We start from the raw sequence: 9015 nt of genomic DNA, 5'->3' as shown, positions 1-9015 counted from the left end.
CAGCTCAGCCCTTCATCATTTCTGGGAACTCAAGCACCAGTTTCTGGGGACAGCTCATGTTGGTCACTGGTCTCTTGTGTCCTCTCCAGCATGGTGAAGGTCTGCTTTGTGCTTGTCCATCCTAGGAAGCAAAGCAGAGATCTCACACGCAGCTTCATCAAACAGAAACCGATGTCAGGTTTGATTAAAAGATGGGATGGAGACAGAAATGAATTAGCCTCTGTGGCGCTCATCACCCTGGGAAAACCAGCACTGGGAGTTTGCATCTCTGGTGCCTCCCGGAGCCCCAGGCAGAGCTGCAGAGCTGGACAACAGGTTTTACACCGCATGCTTCAGGGATCGTGGCCTGGTAAATCAGAAAGCAAATCTGCCCGATCTCTGGTCAGGCAGTTTCTCTGGGCACTGCTTTGGATGACAGCTGTGCTGGGTTGGAGGAGGCTGCTCGCTCTGTGGGGGGCTTGCCTGTCACAAATGAGTCTCCTCAGGCCGTGGCTGTTGTAGGCTATTGTATTGCAAGTTATCATCATGCAGATAGCACGGCACATCTCCATGGTGTCCCTGGCAATCTCTGGCATCAGCATGATTTCCTCTGGCCACTTTTTGAATACAATTTTGAACGCCCAGTATGTGACTCCGCAATAAGGATGTTAATTGTGTTAAATAAGTGCCACTTCCACAACTGCAAGGTTAAATTAGTTTCAGCTGTCACCAATGACTTATTGAACGTTCGTACTCCTGGATACTTTTTGTGATTATTTAGTCCTGAATCCAGAGTAGTTCAATTCAAATGGGATTTGCACCAGCCTGGTGGGCTTGTGTTGTCATTGCATTGGAGCTCACAGTGGCAGTGCTGACGCGGAGCCCTGTGTGTGGCAAACACAGTCCCCAGAAGAAGTCGACAAGATGTGTAGCAATGGTAGATCGCTCCTGATTTGCTTCAAAAAAAAAAAAAACCAAAACAGAGGAGGAGAAGGCAGACACAATGATATATTGATAATTCATCTATCCCTGCCTGTGTCCTGGGCCTGGTTCTCATTTCTAGCGTGCTGGAAATAACGCAGAACAACGCTATTAATGGCAGTGGAATTGCTTCTAGATTTTCGTTTGTATGGTTGAAACTACAATCTGTCTGTAGTTTGGTCTAAATCTGCCTGCCAGCATCTTAGGAGAAGTGAGACCATCCAGGACAGGAGAGGGAGCTACTGAAATACTTTTTGCAAGGTGGAATCTGATCTGTTCTAATTTACTAGAAGATACATGGTTTGCTGTGGGTATCATCTGATTTGGATTCCCCATTAAAAAGACAAGCAGAATGAGTGTTAGTAGTGCAGCTCACGTGAGATAGCAGGAGGGTGGGATGCCAGGATGGAGAGCAGCCATGGTGGCTTCCCTGGGGTCTGTGTGTCTCCTCCAGGCACAGAGGGATGCAGGAGGCAATCTGCAGCCATGTGCTGACTTTGTTACCAGATGGACATCTTGCCACACTCCCTGGTCTGGCACATGCTGTGTCTCCCTCTCTCCATCCTGGATTTCTAAAAAAGCATTGCCATATGTTGTTCGAGCTATAGGCCATAGGGGATGAATCATGGCTCCCACTGCTGAAATGAGGCCACCTCCAGCTTGGATCTTGTTGTTGTCAATAATATACAACCACTTAGGGTGATGATGTGGTGGTTGGACTGGTGCCACTGGGTTGGGTCAGGCTGGGAAGGCCAAATCTGAAAGAGCAGGGTAGGACTAAGAGCTTCTCTGGTCCTGCACAAGGTCTGGTCCAACTGCAGTCGAAATCTCATGGGCTTTGCTGGGGTTTGAGCCAGACCACGGGACTGGAGATGTCCCTCAGCTGGGTGGAAATCCAGCTACTGCCCCTATTTCATGGGGTTTTTTTAGTTTGAGAGAGAAAATCTCACTTGGGCAGCAAATTCACCTCTATACAAGCCTCAGCTTTCAAAAACTTCATCAAGCTTTTCGAAGCAGAACTGACTCTGAAATGCACTAATCCTTGTGGATTATGGCAGTTTTGATGAAAACTGCATACCTTCCCTGCTCTTCATGGGTCTGAGAAACCAAGCGTGGAGGTCTGGGGGAGTGGCAGTAGGTGCTACAGCTGTCCCTGAATTTCACCACAAACTTGATGTGTTTCTTTTTTTTTTTATGTGTGTGATTAAAGTAAAGGGTCAGTTGACTGTTTTTTTGTTTGTTTGGTTGGTTGGTTTTTTTCCCCCTATTATCCCAACCAACCAGCCTTGCATGGCCAGGACAAAAGACAGGGCTGATCTATTTGCCAATTCCTTTGCCATCATCCAAACTGTTATACGACCTGAATTTGGCCCAGTGGCATCTTTTTGCTAAGTGAAGGCTCTAAGATGAAATAAGATGCTACAGCTGGATGCTTCAAAGAGGAGATGCAGGCAGGGATGTTGCAGGTACCTGCCCCACACTTGCCAGACTGTGCAGCACTGTCTTAGCAGCGAGGGTGCAGAAAGCTGCTTTACAGCAAGGACTTCCTGAGTGGTGGGAATGGTAATGGATCACCATTTATTAGTATTTTCTTCCTTTCATACAAGAATTAGTTGCTGGTGAGAGACTAGTTTTCTGGCTGGAGTAAAATGAATAGGAGAGGTTTGGATAAGATGCTTGCAGCCAGAGTTACAGCAAACCCAGGAGTTTCGGGGAAACCAAACCTAAAAATTAAACCTGATTGGGATCTTTCCAGAAGAGAGGGTTAAGTACATGAAAAATAAAAAGAACTGGGCATTCTGCACGGGAAAATGTCCAGAGTGAAAAATCCCTATGAGACAGGGAGTACTGGTGAGCAAGCCCAGAAGGATGCAGTAGGATTGTCAGTGTGGAATTGGTGACCGAAGAACAAAAGCAGTTTCCTCTCTAGTTCTCTGAATTGCCTATGCATCAGTTTATTTTAGTTAAATGGTTCGTCCCTGCTAGCTGATTTGGGGAACTGGATTCTCTGCTAATGATGGATTTTTCATGGAGCCAAATTCTGCACTGATTTACTCCATGCCCCTTCATTGACTTCCCTGGCAATGCCCAGGGTGTAAAAGAGCACAGCCCCCATATGCCAGACTGAGAAAGATGCCTGTTTTCATCATAAAATGCCTTCTATGATGCTAAATAAGCAGTTTAAAAAAAAAAAAAAGTCTAAAATCACTGTTATTAAGCCATGACTGCCACTGGCCTCTGCCTGTACTTGAAGGTTATTGATTGCTACAGTGGATAACAATTTTTCCTGCTCTCTTTCTCCCCAGGCAGCTGAGTTCCCAGGGAACCCCTATTTGTCTGTGGCAGCATTATACCCAGGGCATGGTGCTTGCTGAGGTGGCCAGGATGAAGTGTGAGATGTCCTGGGAAGGACGTGTCAGCTCCTGCAATGGCCGGTTCGCCTGGTGCCACTTGCCTCCCTGCAGAGAGCTGCTCTGTAAAGCCTGAAATGCTGCTCGACACCTGGAGTTGCAGCAATGCTGCTCTGTGACCTGAGGGAGGCAGTTACCATTGCTTATATACATCCTGTGGAGATCAGATCTGTTGGTCCTGTTTCTTAGGAAAGCAGCTCAGCTCTCTGCTCTGTTTGAACGCTTCAGCACAAGCTGGGCATCAGAGGAGCCTGTAGGATGAGTTATGGATGGGTACTCTGAGAATTCTGCTCCTCGCAGCACAACTGCAAATACACAACCAATATTGCACTCTTGTTTTTCTATTATGCTCATTTTGAACATGTAATTTCCAAACGGCTCTGGGTGTTTGGCTTTTCCATTAACCCAGACAAGGCATCCTTGAGTACCGCCAGAGACCAAATGAAATGCCTGCCAGCCTAAGCAAATCTAGGAGACATTATGCTCTGTGTTTTGCAAGAGAGGATAAAGATCCCATTTCCATGGCAGGTCGCTGTAATGTTTGTTGCTGCTCATCCCCTAGCGATGCTGCGGAGGTCACAGTGGGGCTGCAGGTGAAATTCAGCCTGGGTGGAAGCACTGGGCTCTCCTTGGCTTTGCAGAGGGTAAGGCAGTACCTGCCACATCCTTATCACTCCTGTCAGTGCTGGACCAGTGCAGGAACTCTAAAGGAAGCCCAAAAATCGGTGGGTCTGAGATATTCACACACTGCCAAAAGCAGCTTCCATGTGTCACAGAGGCTGCCCCACTGCTGGAGACGCCTTTCTTCCCAGGCTGGTGGGTACTCCATGGTGCACCAGGGTTACCCACCCCAGGGTAAGCCCAAGGTTACCCCATGATGAGGCTTGCCCAGCTGGCACTAGGATGACCCAACTGCACAAGCTGAAAGGGGAGCATCAGCTCTGCTCCCCCCGAGGGGGACAGCAGCACCTTCAGGGACAGTGCACAGATGCTGGACCCTGGGCAGTGTCCAGCCCCAGGAGCTGCTCAGACAGCACAGAAAATACCGAGAAAAAGGAGGGAAAAGGATGTGACTGCATGGGAGTTGCAGACACTGCATCTGCCCCTGTGGTCTGGGGAGCACTGTGAAGTAAACTCATCAGATCTGCAGGAAATCAAAGAGAAAACACTAAACCAAGCATGCTCAGTGTGTTTTCTATCAGTTTTTATGTATAGTTGGTCCAAATCCCTGATTCCTTGTTTTCTAAAGACTGGATCTAGGCTTTTAGCACGCCTTGCTCCAAGTACTTGTGCCGGAGAGCAGCAGCTGGAGCAGTAATGCCCTCACAGAGCAGAGGACAGAAAGTAGTTTGGTTTAATGAGCAGATGGCATACGGCAAGTTTTCCATGCTAAGAAAAACATTTGATGCATTTTCTTTATGCAGAGCCCTGAGGAAATGTTTCCCATCAAAGCTGGCTCCGGCAGGCTGCCAGAGGAGGTGAGTGACCTGTGGGAAGAAGCTGCCAGCTTGGGTCTTCCTCCTGTGACAAGGAAAGAGGCTGCGGCATTTGCAGGTGAGACCACCTTGCTGCCCCTAATAAATGCTGTCACTAATTAATTTTTGTCTCAGGTGCTTCTCCACCTGAATTTCCCATATTGGTGGTAGTGGACTGTCCGCTGTGGAAACCCAAGCCAGAGGATCCCTGGGGTGATGGAGCGGACCTGCAGCTTTTCCCGAAACCCAATGCAAAGGAGCATCTCTGGTTGGTGGTACCACCTGAGCAGACATGGCTCACCTCAGAGACTCTTCTTTGTAAAAATCTTTCACAATTAGAATGTATATTGCCTCACCAGCTCTCAGATTGACAACTATCACTGTTACTGCTTCTGACATGATAGCATTAAGCAGCTAGGGCTCAGGTCACACTCATGGTTCACACTAAATCTGCCTGTGGTCATGGTCAATGGTGAGCAGGGATAGTCCCTCTCCAAAAGCAGAGACCAAAAACACTGCCTTGCTGTGCAACTCCCAGGAGACCACTGCCTGAGGCCAGGAGTCCCCAAAGGTGGGAGTCCCAGAAGCATTCTGTATGAGGGTTTATGCCTGTAAGTTAAAATCCAAGTGATGTCTTAACCAAAACACTGAGAACTGGGGCAACGTTGTGGCTGGGAACCATGAAGGATTTGGTTGGAAATGCCTGGATCAGGTCAGGTTGGACCCCCCACCCCCCAGCTGCCTCACTTGATGGCAGAGCAAACACCGGCCAGCGCCCCATGGGAAGGAGAAACCCAGCAGCGAGCTGGGCACAATGCTGCAGCGGGTGCCTCCATCGGAGCCAGCAGCGCTGAGCAGCCGCAGCGGTTCCCCCCCAGTTTCTGCCTGCCCTGCATGCAACATTGCATGTTGGGCTCGTCATGCCCAGAGAAATGAAGGGGGTTTTCTCCTTAACTTGGCACAAGCCGACCTGTCAAGCTGGGGTAGCTTCCCAGCTGTGGGCTTTGCGGATCTGCCAGATGGGCCCTGGGGGGTTGGAAATGCTCAGCCCTGACTTTGACCTTAATGCACCAAAGATGTGATTATCCTAATGCAGCACAGCTTCTGTCGTGCCATTATGCCCTGTTGCCGATGGGCTTCTCGATATAAAGTGGCTTCCTCTGGGTGCAGGCACTTACGTCACCCATGGTGGGAAGGGACTGCCACCTCTAGCCTTTCCTCTGCATGCAAATGCCATGATCTTCTCTGCAAATCTGAATTTCCCTGCAGCTCTCCACTTCTCTTAGTTCCTTCTGTTTTCATGGGGATTATAAAGCAAATCTTTGCACCAGACCTATTGAAAGCAACCTCCTTGTTTGCGAAGCACCAGGAACGAAGGAGGGATGGCTGCAATCCCGGGCTGCAGCAACAGCCTGGCGGGATCCCACGGGAAGGGAGCCTTTGCAGAGGCCAGCAGGGCCATGCACAGCAGGCTCCTGAGGGTGCACACAAAAGAGCTGAGCAAAGCCAGACAAGGAAAAGGTGTGGGGTCAGAAAAAAAGAGCAAGTGGTTGGAATCACATGGTGGATTTATCACCTTGGGAAAGGCGAAAATCAAGACTGTTTTCTCTGAGTTTCTCTGCTCGAGCTCTGCTGGTGCACTTGAACCAGCACCATAGAATCATTAGGTTGGAAAAGACCTTTAAGATCATCAAGTCCAAGATCACCAACTAGAAGAGGGTATGCACCGGGGGCAGCTGAGCGCTGCACTATGTGGGGCAGCAGGGAAAGGAAGAGCCATTCCAGATGCAAAATTTGGCAAATGATCCTATTAACTTTTTTTTTTTTTTTTTTTTTTTTTTTTCCTTTTCTTTCCCAAACAACACTCAGGAGAGGAAGAGCAAGCGCTTTCCCTGACACCTAGCAAACGCCTGGATGGACAGCCCAGCATCCGCTGAGTGCTGATGGGGATGGCCAGGCGCCCGTGAAACGGTTACTGCTGTTCCTGCCGTGGCGGCGATGCTCGGCAGGGGCAAGGCCGGTGCCGCTGTGCCAGGCGCTGCCCACAGGCAGCAGCATCGTCCCTGCCCAGCGCCTGCCTGGCTGCCGCTGCAGCCCCACGGCAGTTGGTCTGGCTGAGTGCGACAGCAGACGAGGCAGGAAAATGTCCCTCCGATGTGCATCGCCGCTGCGTTAAAGTTACACGCGTTTGTACGCCTTTGTAGGGAGAGAGGGAGCTTTTGCAGCGGCACATATGTGAGAGAGTGCTGCCATCTTTTGGCTATGCAAATCAGGAGAGGTATAGAGGAGGTCTAGAGGGGTCCTATGGCAACTTGCGTTGGCTAGGAAAATGTTGCTTATGCATTACTTTTCTCTGTTCTGTGTGATTTTACCATTAGTCCCATTACTATGTATTTTCCTTTTACCATGTGAAGTGACCCCGGGTGCAAGGGGAGAGCCCTGACCTGTGCTCAGTCCTGGCCGAGGGGACACCGTGGTGGCTCCTGACAGCCCAAGCTGAGCATCTAAGCAAGTGTACTGTGTTGTGGGATACCAGCATCCCTTTCTTCCACACAAAATGCTTGATCAAGTATCTATTTTTAGTGTTTCATCCCAACATAGACAAAGATTTTCTGTAAATTTGAGAACTAATTATTGAATGACGGAAAGTCTCAGGCTTATCTATTTGCTTCAGTGGCGCACTGCAATATCTGGAGCCATGTAATTAGCACTTTCCTGGGTTTAAAAATGGAGTTTACAGTCAGCAAGCAAGTGAGCACTCTATTTTATATACAGCATTTACTCTGTGTGTGTTGCCCAGGATTGAATGGTAACTACTGCTACTAAGCACAGCAGGTTTCAGAAATGAGCTTCAGAAAATAGGATATCTGGTCCCTCTCTGGTGAGCACCATCCAAAGCTAAGCATGACTCACTCCATCTAGCCATCCATCCATCACCACAAAATCCACCAGTGTGATTTCTCTCAAAGCAGATGGGTCATGCTTTGACAGCTGCAGGGCACCAACATCTGTAGAGGTTATCTGTTGGTATGGCAGCCTTTCTTTTTCATTTGTGTGGGTCCAAATAGCTAATCTGTCATCCTTTGCCTTCGAAAAGGAAGAGAAAATTGAAATTATTGGAAAAATATAAGTGAATGCTTGTGGCTGCCAAGTCTGGATGTGGGAAACGTGACCTGACAGCTCGCTTCCCAAGCTAGGCTGGAGCCAAGCTGCCACCCACGCTGCAGTGGCATGTTTTGAACCCCACTGAGGTTGCTTTGTGCTATGTGAGCCCTTCCCTGGCCAGGAAGCACTGCCTATTGGCACTTGGTTCGGCTCCATTGTGGATGCAGTCCTGCCTGATGGTTTGGTTGCAGCTGCATGCTGCTGGGCTGAAATACCTCCCCAGGGGCTCACCCTGATTTAAACATCTCTTTTGGGAGAACAGCGCTGCAAAAATAGGGCTGAAAAGCTATCGTGAGCATTTGCTCTATAAGTCACTGCTATCCTTCATGTGGCGATAAACCAAATATTTGAGCAGCCATGAAAAAGGAAAGAAAAATTGCCCGGGGAGATTAGAAGGTCAAACTGCGCCAGGTATTTTGTTGATGCAGATGTGATCCATTTGAATATGACATCTCCGGCTGTGACATAAACTGCTTTCCCAAATATAAGGCTGTCAATATATCACTCTTCTGATATAGAAAAATAAATTTCAGTGATGCCGCCCTGAAAGAAGGTGAGGGGTGGGAATGGGGACCTGCTCTGAGCTAACAGCCCATTGCTTAGAATATGAATGTTGAACTGGCGCATTTCAGGTTGTTTTTCTTGCCTCTGTCCAAATCAACAGCGGTGAGTCATCACGGCAGACGGTATCAGCTGCCATGGTGTTCGCAGCGGTTCATAGCGCAGGCTGCCGAATCCCGCTGTTTTCCTCTGATGCTGACAGGAGCGGGACTCTGATCCCAGCCATCCTCAGCACCAAAACAGTGATTGCTGAACAAAAATGTGGTTTCAGGAGCCAGAGACACTACGTTTTATTTTCAGTACCAAAAGAAGCAGTGCCCTGCTCCTGTGCCGGGTTGGGAGACTCCAAAAGACTGGGCAGAGTCCAGTCAAGTGGGTGCTGGGGAAGAGGAGCTGTGAGACTAGTGGCTCAGTGCTCCTGCCTGGCAAATCCCACAGACGCA

This window comes from Leptosomus discolor, chromosome 14, assembly GCF_034619465.1.
Source record: "Leptosomus discolor isolate bLepDis1 chromosome 14, bLepDis1.hap2, whole genome shotgun sequence".
Classification (NCBI taxonomy): Eukaryota; Metazoa; Chordata; class Aves; order Leptosomiformes; family Leptosomidae; genus Leptosomus; species Leptosomus discolor.
The sequence above is the reverse complement of the archived record's forward strand: the minus strand, read 5'-3'. Positions refer to the sequence as shown.